General features: G+C 40.8%; 1 long non-coding RNA gene across 2 annotated transcripts; it reads left to right on the forward strand.

The window, feature by feature from the left end:
• The first annotated feature begins 1,561 nt into the window (after positions 1-1,561).
• Positions 1,562-10,899, forward strand: LOC138757569 (uncharacterized). 2 transcript variants are annotated; one of them, XR_011353703.1, is made up of 3 exons: positions 1,562-1,789; positions 6,748-6,874; positions 7,506-10,899. It is a non-coding gene; the product is annotated as an uncharacterized lncRNA (long non-coding RNA). The 2 variants fall into 2 exon arrangements; XR_011353702.1 differs by having other exon boundaries at positions 1,565-1,735.
• The last annotated feature ends 5,597 nt before the right edge of the window (positions 10,900-16,496 follow it).

Consider the following 16,496-nt stretch of genomic DNA (forward strand, 5'->3'; position numbering starts at 1 on the left):
CTTATGTCTGCTGATTCTAAAAAACAAGCAGGTTCTCAGCCTTGCAGAACCAAAGACTGCAAAAGTAAAAAACACGGTTTAAATCTTCCATTACTCGTACCTTGTCTTTAGTTCTTAATATTAATTTGATTTCAAATCTCTTTATTGCTCTCTTTGGAATAAGTTGGCCAACAGGTTTAATTCTGACTCCTTCACAATCCCATGTTGTTGTCATCGCCTCCCTTATTGCAAGAGGGGCCATTTTAATGAAATGGAAAGATGTTGTCCCATAATCAATGGGTGTCTGACATGATGACATGTATGTCTTTGGAAAAAAAAATAGATGTTCCACGACTGAAATGAATCTTAACTTTGTTTCTTTATTAGTTTCTTTTCTTAAATATTTTCAAAATTTACAAGATTAACTAATTTCTGGTTTTTAACCCCATTGATTTCCTTATTTTTTTTATTATTAGTAGAGGTCTGTCCATGTTAAGCCAATAGCCTCTGTAGGGAGGGGGTATATAAATAGAACAGTAGTTTAATTTTTTTTGCTTCTTTTTAATGTAACATAGGTAACTATATCATCTGTATTATTCTATACGATTTGTTAATATTCTTTTTTATTCTCATGTACCTATATAACATTTATACAATGAAACAAATAAAAATATTGAAAGGAGTAGTATGAAGCCAAAAGAGACTACAGATGTTCAAATCTAGAACAAAAGATGAGCATTGGAAGATGTCAATGGTTCAAGCAGCATCCATGGAGGCAAAAGGTGTACACCAATAATCTGGCAGCAGAACAGATGTGAAGATTGTCAGTGTGTAGTAGAATGTGGGGATGGGGGGGGTGGGGGTGGGTAACAGAGGCTGGTAATGATATGCAAAAGCAGATGAGAAGAGGATGAAGAGTAGATGGATCCAGGTGGCGGAGGGATGGGTCAGAGGGAGGTGGGTGAGAAATGAAACCAGACTGGAGGGGGTTAATTGATGGGCAGATAAAACCAGGTGAGAAGGGGGTGTAACAGATGCCTGGAGGCATTTTAGATGGAACCTGATATAGGGAGTGGGGAAAATGAATGGTCAGGTGCATTGGGAGAGATGAACAATGGGAGAAGTAAACTAGATGGGAGGGAGGACACCTCTGAGAGATGTAAATTTGCTGGAATTGGAAAATTCAGTATCTCCAGTCCAGTTCTTCCTTGGATATGATGACCAAAACCATGCACTTTACTCCAGCTCTGGTCTAAAGAGTGCTTTATAAAGTTCCATCTAAACTTCTCTTCTTCACCATTGTCATAAGAGGCCAATATTCAATTCATTTTCCAAATCATTAACATGCAGCTGGACAATTCACATCCCCATCAACCCGATTGTTCTGCAGTATTTTGTTATTTTGCTCTGTTTAAAAATGATTTGCTTTTCTCCTTCTTCTTCCCAAGTGGATAAACGTGCATTAAATGAAAATTGGAAAGCATTTTAATTTACAGATGGGCTCCAGCTCATGAACTTGACGTGACCTATCAACGATTAGCTTCATGTTTGTTAATCTTGATTATAAGATTGCATAATTCCTTCTTTTCAAGCCAAAAATCTTTGGTTTTTAAACATTCTGATAGAGCAGTGAGGAATGAGAGGCAATTTCCAGCAGTAAGATTTTTTTTTAAATCAGAAAACTGAAGCAAAATGAATGCCAAAGTTCCTGTTATTATTTTTATTCTTTTTGTGATACGTGTGTCTACCGCTCAAGGTAAGAAATGGTGCAGAATAACTTTGGTCAACATTTAAAATTTCTATCTAATCGGTGAGTACAGACCTTCATATCAGATTGTTTAAGTTTTATTTTTTCAGCAAACCGATCAAAGCTTTAATTAACATATAGGACTGCATGTTGTGACTTAGTTGAAAAGCAGACAGAACTGGCTACTCAGTTTCCTAGGGTAAAGAATTTTCAGGTGAGACAGAGGGGAAAGTAAAGGAGGAGGTAAAATTGCACTTTTAGTGAAGGAGTGAATTATTTCTGAATTCAAGGACAATATCCGGGAGGACTCCTCATACAAAGCCATATGAGAAGAGATCAGGAGCAAATTGGGTGTCATCGTTTTGCTGGGAATATATTACAGACCACCTAAAAGTCAACAGAGCAACAAATATGGAGACAAAAAATAGGGTTACTGTTCGAGGGGATATTATGTGGGATTGTTTTAGTGTAAAAGGCACAGAGGGGATGTCCAGGTAAGCTTTTTGACCTTGTAAGAAGATAGACCAACAGGGAAAATAACACACTGACCCTTGCCTTAGAGAATGTAGCTGGTGGAGGAAGTGTCAGTGGCAGAACATTTTGGAGATGTGGAGAGTGGGGCTGAGTTGAAGGATGGATCAGGTCATGATTAGAATGACAGAGATGGGATGGGCCAATGGATCTACTTCTCCTATATTTTGTGAGCTTCTGAGATAGTACCCAATGTTTTTTTTCCAATTGCATGCTGAACCATTCTATCAAATTAAGTAAAATGTGGGTGAGATGGTGCGCACAAGGTTGCAGCAGGCTACTTCAGCTCCTCACAATGGTGAAGTCCCCAACCTGCTATTGTTTTGAGCCCAGAGGACCCCAAAACCCAGCAGCAATAGAAATTCACCAAGATAAATGGTTACTTAAACAAAAGTTGCTTTTAATTATATTTAAACATGAAAACAGGATCAAACTTTAACTTATTACTATTTACTTAACTTAACCTAACGCTCTTCTAATTCGAAGTGTACATGTATGTAATGTGTGTGTAAGTTCAGAAAAGTTCTTTAATTCACAGTCTAATTTCACTTCTCACTCCTCCAAGTTCATTGGTTGCAGGCAATTCTTAAACTATGTACAGAATTTAACATTTATGAATTTCACCAGGCTTTGGTGCTTGAAAGGTAAATGGTTACCACTCAGGAAGGTTCTTGTCAGTTTTCAGAGAGAATGGTTTGTTGCTTGTTGGACGCCCACACTGATTCCTTCCAAACTGTCACTTCAGTGTCTTGCCGAAGAAATCTGCCCCATCAGGGTTTTCCAGATGATAACCTCTTTCTTTCAGGTCACCACAGAGTTCCTTTTTGTTTCCCTTATTTCAAGTGGAACATTATACACCCTGCCATCTCCTCTTGTATGCACCACAAGGGTTTTGACCAGGCTGAAGTAAGAACTCACAACCTGTCTTCAAAATTGGGATTTTCCACAAGCTTGCCAGCTTGTCCTGTTCCAGTCTCAGCTGCTGCTGCTGAGCTATAGAACTTAATTCTCTCTCTCACTCACTCACTCACTCAGAGAAAACCACACAACCTTCTTAGAACAGCCAACTGTACACAGACAGACTGCGGCTCCGGACCCAATCTTCTGAGTTCGTTCACCTGTTGCTGTCAATTCCAATATCTTCTCTCTCACTTCATACCAAAGGAATTTAACAAGTATTGGATGAGACCTTTGATCAGGTTATGGCTTTGATCTCGGTGCTTGATGGGCTCTCTCAATCTCCAGGTCACCTTGGAATTCAGCCTGTCCCATAGATTCTGGTATCCAACATTATAAAAACTTTTTTTATGTCTTGACCCTCATCACCTTCTTTAAGTCCAACAATCTTGATATTGTTCCTTCCACTGAAATTTTCCAAAATGTCTATTTTTTGCATTAATTGTTCATTCTTTGCAGCACCTTCATCTTATATTTTCTTCATCTGTTCTTTAATGCCTTGAATCTCAAACTCATTACCTTTAATTTTTCCATCCACCACTTCAAATCTCATGTCCACCTGTTGCTTTAATCTCTCAATTTTCTATCCATTTTTTTTACTTCATCAGCCATTGACACCATAGACTGCTGAAAAGTTTCCATATTCTTCATTTCAGCTGCATCCACAGAAATATCTGTAATTGTTTCCTTTTTCTGCTTCAAAATTCCTTGTTTTGGACACTTTCCTTGTTCTTCCAGGTACTTGTCTTGTTTACTGGAGCTGGAGGCTTCAGGAATGTTTTTCTTTTAAATTACTCCCTTTTTTATGTGTTCTGCGCATGCGTGACTCCTCGCATGTAATCAGAGTCACTTCTTCTCCCATTGTAGTTGGCCATTGTTGGGAGAGACCCTGCACAGCAGTGTCCAAAGTCTCCATGGCTTCTAGCCTATCTCCCTTGGATATTACCTTCCGTACAGCTCCAGGATCCTTCCTGAAGGTAGGCCTCCCTTCTTTATCCTGGTCTTTTTCTTGTTCAGTTTCTTGTGTCACTGTAGCAGCTTTGTCTTTGGTGGCATGTTTATCTGTTCTATATATCTTTAACAGCACAATGCTGAAGAAGATTGAAAAGAGGGTTGGTGCGAGAACACAGCCTTGCTTCACGTCATTGTTAATGGAGAAGGGTTCAGAGAGCTCATTGCTGTATCTGACCCGACCTTGTTGGTTTTCGTGCAGTTGGATAATCATGTTGAGGAACTTTGGGCGGCATCCGATGCGCTCTTTACATCCGGTACTGCACGGATGGCAGTCTCTTCAATCTGAGGCGCCTTCAAGCTCACACCAAGACACAAGAGAAACTTGTCCGTGAACTACTCTTTGCAGACGATGCCGCTTTAGTTGCCCATTCAGAGCCAGCTCTTCAGCGCTTGACGTCCTGTTTTGCGGAAACTGCCAAAATGTTTGGCCTGGAAGTCAGCCTGAAGAAAACTGAGGTCCTCCATCAGCCAGCTCCCCACCATGACTACCAGCCCCCCCACATCTCCATCGGGCACACAAAACTCAAAACGGTCAACCAGTTTACCTATCTCGGCTGCACCATTTCATCAGATGCAAGGATCGACAACGAGATAGACAACAGACTCGCCAAGGCAAATAGCGCCTTTGGAAGACTACACAAAAGAGTCTGGAAAAACAACCAACTGAAAAACCTCACAAAGATAAGCGTATACAGAGCCGTTGTCATACCCACACTCCTGTTCGGCTCCGAATCATGGGTCCTCTACCGGCATCACCTACGGCTCCTAGAACGCTTCCACCAGCGTTGTCTCCGCTCCATCCTCAACATTCATTGGAGCGCTTTCATCCCTAATGTCGAAGTACTCGAGATGGCAGAGGTCGACAGCATCGAGTCCACGCTGCTGAAGATCCAGCTGCGCTGGGTGGGTCACATCTCCAGAATGGAGGACCATCGCCTTCCCAAGATCGTGTTATATGGCGAGCTCTCCACTGGCCACCGTGACAGAGGTGCACCAAAGAAGAGGTACAAGGACTGCCTAAAGAAATCTCTTGGTGCCTGCCACATTGACCACCGCCAGTGGGCTGATATCACCTCAAACCATGCATCTTGGCGCCTCACAGTTTGGCAGGCAGCAACCTCCTTTGAAGAAGACCGCAGAGCCCACCTCACTGACAAAAGACAAAGGAGGAAAAACCCAACACCCAACCCCAACCAACCAATTTTCCCCTGCAGCCGCTGCAACCGTGTCTGCCTGTCCCGCATCGGACTTGTCAGCCACAAACGAGCCTGCAGCTGACGTGGACATTTACCCCCTCCATAAATCTTCGTCCGCGAAGCCAAGCCAAAGAATATCTTTAAACACTTCTTTCTTCTCTTTATAACTTTTTTATCACTTTTTTTCAACTTTATTGAGGAGAGTAGGGATTGACAGTTTAGCCCCACGTCATCATGTGGCACGCTCCCTCCCCCCCCTCCACCAAGATCTTATACAAATGTTTTGATGAAGCAATTACTGCACAAAAGCAAGCAGTGTGCATGGGTCATGAGTGCCTAGTTACTCACTCAAACAAAGTTAACCTTTAGCCAAAGCAAGTTTATTGTCACATGAACCAAGGTGCAGTGTCCCAGTAACAGGTTGTTTTGCAAGCAAATCGGTAGACATTTCATACATCACACATCAAATACTAAAGAACAGAAGGACAGAGTTACAGTGATTGAGTGAAATATAAGTCTGCAGACACTGTGATTGTAATAAAAACACAAAAATGATGGAGGAACTTAGTATCTCTCACAGCATCCTTAGGAAGAAAAGATATATGGCTAATGTTTTAAGCCTGAGCCCTTCTTCAAGGTTACAGTGATCATGTTAGGATAAAGCAAAAGCAACACAATCTTACTTTTTTTTGGTTCCTTCAGTATAATGGTGGGAAGGAAAGTGTCCTTGAATCTGATGGCATTTGACTCACTCAATAATCTTCATCCTGATAGGGAGGCTCAGAGACTGTGGCTGGGGAGGAATTAATCTTTCAGTAGGATTGCTGCTTTTTCAAGGCAGTTGGAGTTCTAGATTGAGTCGATGAGTGATGGACTGACCTGCATTCCCAACCCCCTTCAGTTTCTTGCAGTCTTGGGCAGAGCAGTTCTTGTACCACCCAGTGATGGACCCTGATAGAATGCTTTCAATGGCACACCTGTTGAAATGGTTGAGGGATGTTGCTGCCAAAGTTCTTCAGTCTACTGAGGAAGCAGAGGCACTGATGCACTTTCTTGGCCATTGCATCAATATGGTGGACCAGGACAAATCACTGGAGGTGATCACCCACAGGAGCTTAAACCTGACTACTCACCACCTCAGCACCATTGATATGGAGCAGGAAAGAGATCTGACGCTCCTCTGGAAGTCCATACCAGCTCTTTGGTCTTGGTGATATTGAGTGAGAGGTATTGTCCTGGCACCATTCACAATCCTTGAAAGGCCCATAATTAGATTAAGGTGTGAAATTTCAATTAAAATTCTGTCTTATTTTCCTTCCACAGACACAATGGAGAGATTGATCCCTCGCTGCTATTGCATCACTTTTGTCTCTGGATTCATCCATCCAAGATTAATGAAGGATCTTGACATTTTACCAAAGGGTCCTCATTGCCCACGTGTAGAAATAATGTAAGTCTAATTGATTCATAGTGGCATTTATAAATTACTAACTTTATTATTTTACTTAGTTCAACTTTCATGTGACTTGACATACTAACAGTTTCACTCTCCATAGATGCAGCCAATCTTCTGGATATCTTCAGCATTTTATGTTTGCTCATTTGTTTTCAAACAGAAAAATCACACATAAATATGCTGAAATCACACTTAAATAACTTCCTGCAACATATAAAATGTGATGCTTAATTGATCACTATGTCCAAAGGGAACTATAGAATTAAGCTTGTTACATTTGTGGTTGGCATGGTTGATGTAACGGTTAGCACAATGCCTTCACATTGCCAGCATTCGGGACTGGGGTTTGAACCCTACATGGTCTGTACGCTCTCCCCTTGTCTGCGTGGGTTTTCCCTGGGGGCTCCAGTTTCCTCCCATTGTTCAAAATGCATTGGGGGTGAAGGTTAATTGGGTGTAAATTGGACGGCAAGGACTCATGGGCCGAAATGGCCTGTTACCATGCTGTCTAAATTTTAAAAATTTAAATTAAAAAAATATTATTTGAAAAAAATTATTATAATTTAAATTTACATTGGGTAGGTCGATTCATGAAAGATTGATTTAATTTTATAATTCTTTTCAGAGTCTCGCTCAAGACTGGTGAGGATGTTTGTCTAAACCCTGAATCCCCTTGGGTGAAGATATTGATTAACAGGATTTTAGAAAATAATTGAAAGAATTTTTTGAGTATGTTTCAATTTCTGTATTGGATTAAGAGATAAGGGAGCTAATTTACTTGGGTAGGGCAATATAAAATGACATTGCCTAAAAAATATAGTAAGATCACATATATAATTGCAATGAGAAAAATGGAGCAAGGTGATTCTGTCCATAGAAGGTTTACTCTGATTTACCTCTCATCCTTTGGTGCTGTGTGGATCTCTTCATCCTGCATTCCTGTACAGATATTAGAACAACATTAATTCATAGGGAACAGTGAAATTCACAATTCTTTGTGAAAGACAAGAGTTTGTCAAACCTACAGCTGTGGCATATCTGTTCCTTGCTGCCAGGGGCATATACCTACCAACAATCTTCTCCTAGTTCCTCTCATGTATATTCTCAGTTTTCACCAGTAATTCCTTCATGCCTTCCTGGTTCCTTATTGGCACAGTTGGCATCAAGGTTAGTTCAACACCCTTACAAGGCTAGCAATTGGGACTGGGATTCAAATCCAATGCTGTCTGTAAGGAATTTGTATGTTCTCCCACTGTCTGCGTGGGTTTTCCCCAGATGCTCCAGTTTCCTCCCACTGTTCGAAACTTAACAGGCGTTCAGGTTAATTGGGTGTAAATTGGGCGGCACAGACTTGTGAGCCAAAATGGCTCTAAATTTTCTAAATTCCAAAGAAAACAGTGGCAAGCCACAGCAGTCTTAACTCGCAACTAAAATTCACTGAACCTGTCAGTTAAATAAGACTCCCCTGCAAATATATTTGTGCTTGACAATGGCCAGACTTGTGCAGCATTCTGGATACGCAGCAGTTTTTACACGGTTTTAGCACCACTTTCCAGGTCTTACATAATATGTCCTGCTACTAAAGGGAGATAACCTGTCAGCAAATCTTTGGGATTTTGGAGGAAACAAGATCCACCTATGGAAAACCCAGGGATAACAGACAAATTCCACACAGACAGCTCAGGCTGTTTCCTGGGAATGAAAGGGCTATTGTAGCTAAAAACGGTCATATTGTATTGTATACAGGTAGAGTCAGTACTGAGTTCACTGCTGTGCCAAGAATCTGATGAGGCTGCGACCTTGCTGGCACTTACCACTGCAATGAAATGGCTAGAGTGATATGATTGCCCTGTGGCCCCATTGAGCCCCAGAAGCAATGGACAACTGCTGTGAGAATTGGGGCATGTGGTGCTTCTCTCAGCACTGAGATATGGGGCTAGGGGCTAAAACCTGGCTGTCACAGCGAGTGCAGGCCATTGCTGGGAACTAACATCATGCACTCCATGTGTTGACAGATTCTATGGTCTCTCTTTATGATTGCTGGATGGAATATAAGTTGTGGTCTCCCTCTTCTTACAATTGGCTGTGTGGTTCTTCCTATCCTAGTGCTTTCTCTGTGGCTTGATGAGCATGACTGCCATTGCCCTTGTAACCTGGAGAAATCTCTGCACTCACAGAGTGGCAGTGTCCATCATATTTAAAAGTATCAGCTGACCAGCATACATTGCTAATCCCCACACCTCCTCAGCACTGAGTTGTTACATGACTTCCCAAGTATCACCCAGTAGCAGTCTCCACATGCTGCCTTGACAGTTCACTCCTCACAACACCAAGTGGCGATGCAGAGGGAAGACGATCATGGCAGATTCCTGGTCATCACTTTAAAGAAGAGTGCAATACTTTCCTTGAGTGTTCAGATCCCAGGGCCTAATACACTATAAAGGTTCAGCACTTTGTGGAATAGTGCAAAGCCAGTAGTGGTGTATCACATATAACTTCTGAACCATCTACCTGCACATCCTACTACCTTCAGGAATCTACAGACATGCAGTTTAATGACTCTCTCTTTCTCTCAGTATTCTACAACCGTTTGCCTTTCTTGTCCTCCCCAAATGTTTTACTTCACACCCCTTCAGAATGAATATCTCTTGCCACCAGTCCATTGATAACTCCCTTTCTTCCTATCACAAACACTGGTATGACTCAAAAGATGCAGATGCTAGGATCTTGAGCAGACAAATATTTGGTGCAGGAACTCAACAGGTTAGACAGCATTCATGAGTAGAAAAGGTCAGTCAACAATTCAGGTCTGAAAACTTTATCAAGACAATATATAAAAATGTAAAATGAAGGAAAAATTCAGGGGGAGGGGCCCAGAGGCAATAGCGGACAGGTGTGAGAGGTGGAGAGACAGGAAGAGGAAGAAATCATTAGGAAGGGGAAAATAAAAATTAAGGGGACCAAAAAAAAATAGGAGAGATGGGAACAGTAGATCAGATGTGTGTGGTGCTTTTAGTCCATCTAGAAGCTTATTAATCATGATGCAAAAATATATCAATGTATTGATAGATACCAGAACACATCAAGAATCTGTAATAGTTCTGCATAAACTCACTGGTCATGGTGAATATTGTTTCATCAATTCGACACTCATCAATTGTTACTCTGCTTTTGTTCACTAGGTCATCTGTGGATCTAACCAGTCTTTCTCAGAGGTCCCATTGGGCTTTAATTTTTCTGACCAGTTTTTCATCTCACAACTTGTTAAAGGTTTTACTAAAATATCAAATTCAAATTTCTCATCAGTCTTCTTCATTGCTTCCTCAAATTTAATCTTGATAAGAACAATCAAGATCCTTTCTACTGTCAATGCTTTAACTATACTATATGTCAATGGCTTGCTGCCTAGTCACAGCAAGAATTTTGGTGCAGGTGCACATTTAACAAGATGTATGATAATAAACTTGCTATCAGATCATTATTGCCAGTATTATCCTTCCTAGGGCAGCGCAGTTAGTGTAGCAGTTAGCACAACGCTGTTACAGCACCAGCGATCAGGACTGGGGTTTGAATCCCCTACTATCTGTAAGGAGTTTATATGTTCGCCCTTCTCTGCATGAGTTTTCCTCAGGGGCTCCAGTTTCCTCCAACTGTTCAAAACATACCGGAGGTTGGAGGTCAAATGGGTGTAATTGAACAGCATGGACTTGTGGGCCAAAAGGGCCTGATGCCGTGCTGTATGTCTAAATTTTAAAAATGTAAATGTAATGTGATTAATATGTGTGTTTGTAATTTCTCCATTCTCTACATGTTAAATAATCATAGTACATGCTACATTTCTACAGCAGAAAATCTCAACAAATTTGCGAAAAAAAGATGTATGCATTTTTGAAATATTCCAATTGGCTATTTTGTTATGTTTATATTGTTTACTAATTGTCTCTTTGCATATCTATTATTGAATGTAATATTTAAATTCTTTCATCTTTACTACCATTAATACACTGATTGCTTTGGAATGGTCTATGTTTATTTGCTTTAAATGAGGGAGATGGGATGATTTTTCTGTGCCCACACACTATTCCATTCCATCCTGTAAGTATAAAATGAAATACATCCAATGCAAAAGTAACACAGTCTTCAGTGTGGCCTTCTCTCTATCAGAGAGACTGGACACAGACTTGAAGATCACTTTGCTGAGCATTTTCACTCTGTCTGCATTAGTGACAGGGATCTCCATTGTGTGTCCTTGAGCCAGGCCAATAATTTCAATTCTGCTTCCCACTCACATGCTGACATGACTGTCCATGGCCTCATGTACTGTCAAACCCAAATCATCCAAAATTGGAGAACCAACAACTAATTTTCCTTCTTGGTACTCTCCAATCTGATGGCATTCTCTGGTTTCTTATAGCCTGCTTTCCATTCTACCTTCCTTCACCATCCCTCTGTCTACTTTCCTTCCACTCTCCCCTGGTTTACTGGTGTGCCCTCCCTCCATTATCCACCAATTACCTCCTGCCTATGAGAGAGTGCTCCTTTCCTTGACCCTCTTGCCCCGCTCACCATTTTGTTTGTGTGCCGACCCACATTTTGTTCTGTAGGGCACTACCAGTAACCACAAAGACTTAGCTGAGGGAACGATAGGCTTTAATGTATAGAAGAACCTTGCTGCCTCGGATCCAGGTATAGGAATGGCGGGAAGGGAGAGGTGGCTTGAACTTTATGTCATAGGGTATGAGTCATCAGTGGGTGGCCAGCTTCATATATGCAGTAGCCAATAATAACTATATCCAATGGAGGAAACATATCACCACATTCACCCCTCCTTTTAAAACAGAACCCTCCTCAGTCTTTGAACAACAAAGAAAAAAAAGCTGCCAAAACTAAAGATTCAGTCACACTGGTGACTTCTTCTGTCTACGGGACCTGTGGGGAGCAGGGGTGGGGGTGGTCTGCTGTTCGGCCAGCTGGGTGTCAAGAAATGGGGTTCACCATCTGACTATGTGGATAGGGTGCTGTCTATGTTGGGATAATGTTGGAAATGGTATGGGAGGGAGGGAGGTGGGGGACAGTGCCCTGAGGGGAACTACTCTGCATTAAATTCAATTTGTCACTTTTCAGCCCATTTTTCCAGCTGGTACAAATCTCTTTACAAGGTTTGAAAGCCTTCCTCAACATCCACAACACCACCAATCATAGTGTCATCTGCAAACTTGCTGATCCAATTTACTACATTATCATTCAGATAATTAATGTAGATGACAAACAACGATCAGTTCCTGGCTATCCAAATACTTGTGTATCTGATTTTTTTTTAACACCTTTCAATAATTGACCTACTACTGACGTCAGGCTCACCTTCCTATAATTTCCTGGGTTACTTTTGGAGCCTTTTTATAATAATGGAACAACATGAGCTCCCCTCCACTCCTACTGCACCACACCCATAGTGAAAGACATTTTAAATATTCCTGCCAGAGCCCATGCAATTTCTACACTAGCTTTCCTCAAGGTGAAAGGCTATATCTTGTCAGGCCCTGGGGATTTATACACCCTTATTCGCTTTAAGACAGCAACCACCTCTTCCTATTTAATGTGTCTTGTTGCATGACCTCACTGCATCTTTGTGACAGTTTACTGAGTAAATATTATAGCAAAAAAAACCATTTAAGATTTCCCCTACCTTCTCCCTCCATACAAAGCTAGCCAGTCTGATCTTCAAGGGGACCAATTTTGCTTTTAATTTTACGGTAAAAACCCCTAGGTATGGCATCCTATTGCATAGGTGCTCTGTGGTTAGCAAGGGATTACTTAAGGTGTTATGTGAGTGGAAAACAAATGTTGAATTCCACCGTTCTTAATCCTGTTGTAATCTTAGATAACTTTCTTCATTGTCCACTGTACTGCCAATTTTGCTGTCATTTGCAAACTTGCTAACAATGTAAACAACATAGTCATCTAAATCACGAATGTGGATGCCAAACAACAGTGGACCCAGCAGATATCTGTGACATGTCACAGGTTCCCAATCTGATTAGCAACTGTCCACTACAATCATCTGCTTCCTTCCAGCAAGCCAATTTGAATCCCTGAACCCCATGTAATCTAACTTTCTGGACCAGCCAAAGTCAAAGTCAAAGAGCTCATCAATTCTCTTCTTTACCTCTTCAAAAACTCATTCAAATATATTAAACACATTTCTCTTATGCAAAACCATGCTGAATGATCCCAGACAATCCTTGCTTTTCCAAAAGCATGTAGATCCTGTCTCTCAAAATATCCTCAAATAAAATACCCCCACTTACCTGGTCTCTTCTTGCAGCTCTTTTTCAATAAAGCAAGCATTAGCAATGTTCCTGTCCATGGCTACATATGTGGCAAAGTATCTCTGTCAGAGGCCCCAGCAATCCCTTTCCTCGCTTCCCATAATGACCTAGGATACACTTGATCAAATTTCAGGGATTGATCTGCTTTAATTTGCTTTTAGGTTGCCAGCACCTCCTCTTTTATAATTGTGAATATGTTCTAAGATTTCATATTTATTGTCAGAGTACATACATGACATCACATCCCTGAGATTCTTTTTCCTGCGGGTGAGGCAGAATTGCCACTTATTGGTAGTACAAAAAAAAACTATACACAGCGTATACATGTAAACAAATAACTGTAAATAGATAACAAATATAAACAAACTGACTGTTCAATACAGAGAGAATAAAAATAAAATCAATAAAGTACAATGGCAAGAGTCTTTAAATGAGTCCCTGAATGAGTTTGTTGCTGTGGAGACTGATGGTGGAGGGGGAGCAGCTGTTCCTGAACTTGATGATGTGAGTCCTGTGGCACCTAAACCTCTTTCTTGATGGCAGAGGAGAGAACAGAGCGTGCGCTGGGTGGCATAGGATTCCATAGTTGCTCTGTGGTTAATACGGGATTACTTAAGGTGGTATGTGAGTGGGGGAAAAGTTTGAGAACCACTGTTCTCAGACATCACTCTTCATTTCCCTTAATACCTTAACTTCCATGACTTTCTCCATGGATGGGGTACTGAACTTTAAGATCAGCCATGATCTCATTGAATGGCGGAGCAAGCTCGAAGGGCCGAATGACCTACACCTGCTCCTATCTTCTATGTTTCTATCATATGTAGATGAGAAATATTTATTTAATCTCTTTAGATTCTCCTTTACCCTATCTGCCAGAACTATCTCATGTGCCCTGCTAATTTTTTTATTGCTTTTTCTTCCATTTATAATACACACAGAAGAATTTACTTGATTTTCTATATTTTTTCCTGACCATAGCCCTCAATATCCCTCATCAACCAGGTTTCCCTAATCCTGCCAACCTTGCCTTTCATTCTGACAGGAACTTGCTGTCTCTTAACTCTCCCAATCTCACTTTGAATAGCCTCCTATTTACTAGATATATCTTTACTTGCAAACAGACTTTCCAAATCAACGTTTACCTGCTCCTCCTTGTAGAATAACGAAAAAGTTCTTGTTTGGAAGAGGTGGAATAATGGTTCAACATGATCTAGATGGGCTGAAAGGTTTGTTTCTGTGCTGTAGTTTTCCATGGTTCAAATGTGATAATTATTTTCTTTCCAGTTATATTTAATGTTTTTGAGTTTTCCGAAGCTCCTGTATAATAGCAACAAATAATAATTTTCATGCACATCCCTTACTCAAATAAGTATTGATCTGAAATAATATTTAAATTTATTTACTACACAGTAGAAGCCCATTGAAACCCATGCTACCCAATTATGCCTAATTAACCTAGCAATCCTGTATGTTTTTGGAGGGTGGGGAGGGGGGCAGAAACCAAATGACCCAAAGAAAACCTATGCAGGTCATGGGGAGAACTTCAAAACTTACAGGCAGTGCTGGATTCGAACTCCTGTTGCTGGCGCTGTAATAGCAACATGCTCAGTGCAAAGGTAACAACTTTGGAGGAAATAAAGATCTGAATTTCACAATGGTCAGTTTATTGTTAGTTCTGCAGGAGACTCTAATCTTGGATAAAAGATTTCCACACATTAAAAATTGGAATTTGTAAATAAATCAATTGGGTTTGTTGAAATTAGATTGCATTCAAATTGAGGTATAATCCCAACTTTTATCATCCTTGATGAAGATGGACACTTTCCTTGGTTGGAAGTGAGGTTGGTCATAGTTTGCTGTACTCTGTAAGATTTTGAATCTTCACAGTGGACTGGCAAAGGTTTTTAGTCACAAGCTTGATTAAGGAATTTCTTGTAAAGATGCCAGTGTGGCCAAGCTTGCAGCTAAATTAACTCTTAGCTAAATGTTTTCTTTTGTTCAAGTCATTCAATCTTAAATGGATATGTTTTGACAATGATAAATTCCAACCCTGGGATCTGAAACAGGGCCATAATGGATTTTGTTGTTTTAAAATAGCTAATAATATTTTCTGACCCTCCAGAGGCGAGACAAGGGATGCAGAAACTTCAAGAATCTAAAATCTATCTACAAATTTCAGAAACAGAATTGGGACTTTGGAAATAAATCCTTGCCTGGCAGAGGATGGGTGTTTTTCTTAACAAAATATCAGTGATAAAAACCTGGGGCATGGAGAGTGATCAAATTGATTAAATCTTGGGTGTAAAGGGAGGAAAGAGAAATGCATTTATTGTAGGGGCAGTTGAGTGGAGGGGGGAGGTGTTGAATGCCAAGAAAAGAATTTTAATTGAAGATTGACAGCATTGTAACAGGCCATTTTGGCCCATGAGTCTGTACCACCCAATTTACACCCCATTAACCTACACCCACCCCCCCAGTATATTTTGAAGGGAGGAAGGAAACCAGAGTTCCCCGAGAAAGCCAACACAGACATGGGGAGAATGTACAAACTCCTTACAGACAGTGCGGGATTCAAACCAGTCTGGTCCTGATTACTGGCCTGTAAAGGTGTTGTGCTAATCGCTATGCCAACTGTGCTGCCTTTAATTTTTAATTTTTTAAAAATTGGACATGCAGCATGGTAATAGCCCCTTTTGGCCCATGAACCCATGCTACCCAATTCCCCCCAATTGACCTACAACTAACCACCGGTACATTTTTGAACAAAATATTTTTACAAAGGCACAACCTGTCTGGAAATATCTGTGCTTATCTGCGATTTAATCATTAAAGATGACTGCTCTGGTACCTGTGAGTTTAAAGGTGCAGTGGAACTCATACTTTTTCAAAATACTTGAGAGTTTACTCCACCAAATTCAGTTTCACAAAATGTTTTCAGTGGGATTAAATTAGGTGAGTATAATTCACCAACAATATTAATTAGATTTTTACACTTGTGGCAGGGTCTAAGTGACATAACCTTCTAAAAAAACCATTAAGAGATAGCAAAGCTTCACTGCCAGATGAACTCAATGCCTTCTTATGCTTGATATGGCCATCAGAACAAAGAGCCACTGCATACCCCCTGTGCCCTGATGAACCTCTCCTGTCCGTATCCAAGGATAATGTGCGGGCTGCCTTTAGGAGAGTGAATCCAAAGAAAGCATCTGATCTGGATGGAATACCCCCCAGCTGAGTACTGAAAACCTGTGCTCACTAACTTGCCAATGCATTCATGGATATCTTCA

This window comes from Narcine bancroftii, chromosome 3, assembly GCF_036971445.1.
Source record: "Narcine bancroftii isolate sNarBan1 chromosome 3, sNarBan1.hap1, whole genome shotgun sequence".
In the NCBI taxonomy this organism is placed as follows: Eukaryota; Metazoa; Chordata; class Chondrichthyes; order Torpediniformes; family Narcinidae; genus Narcine; species Narcine bancroftii.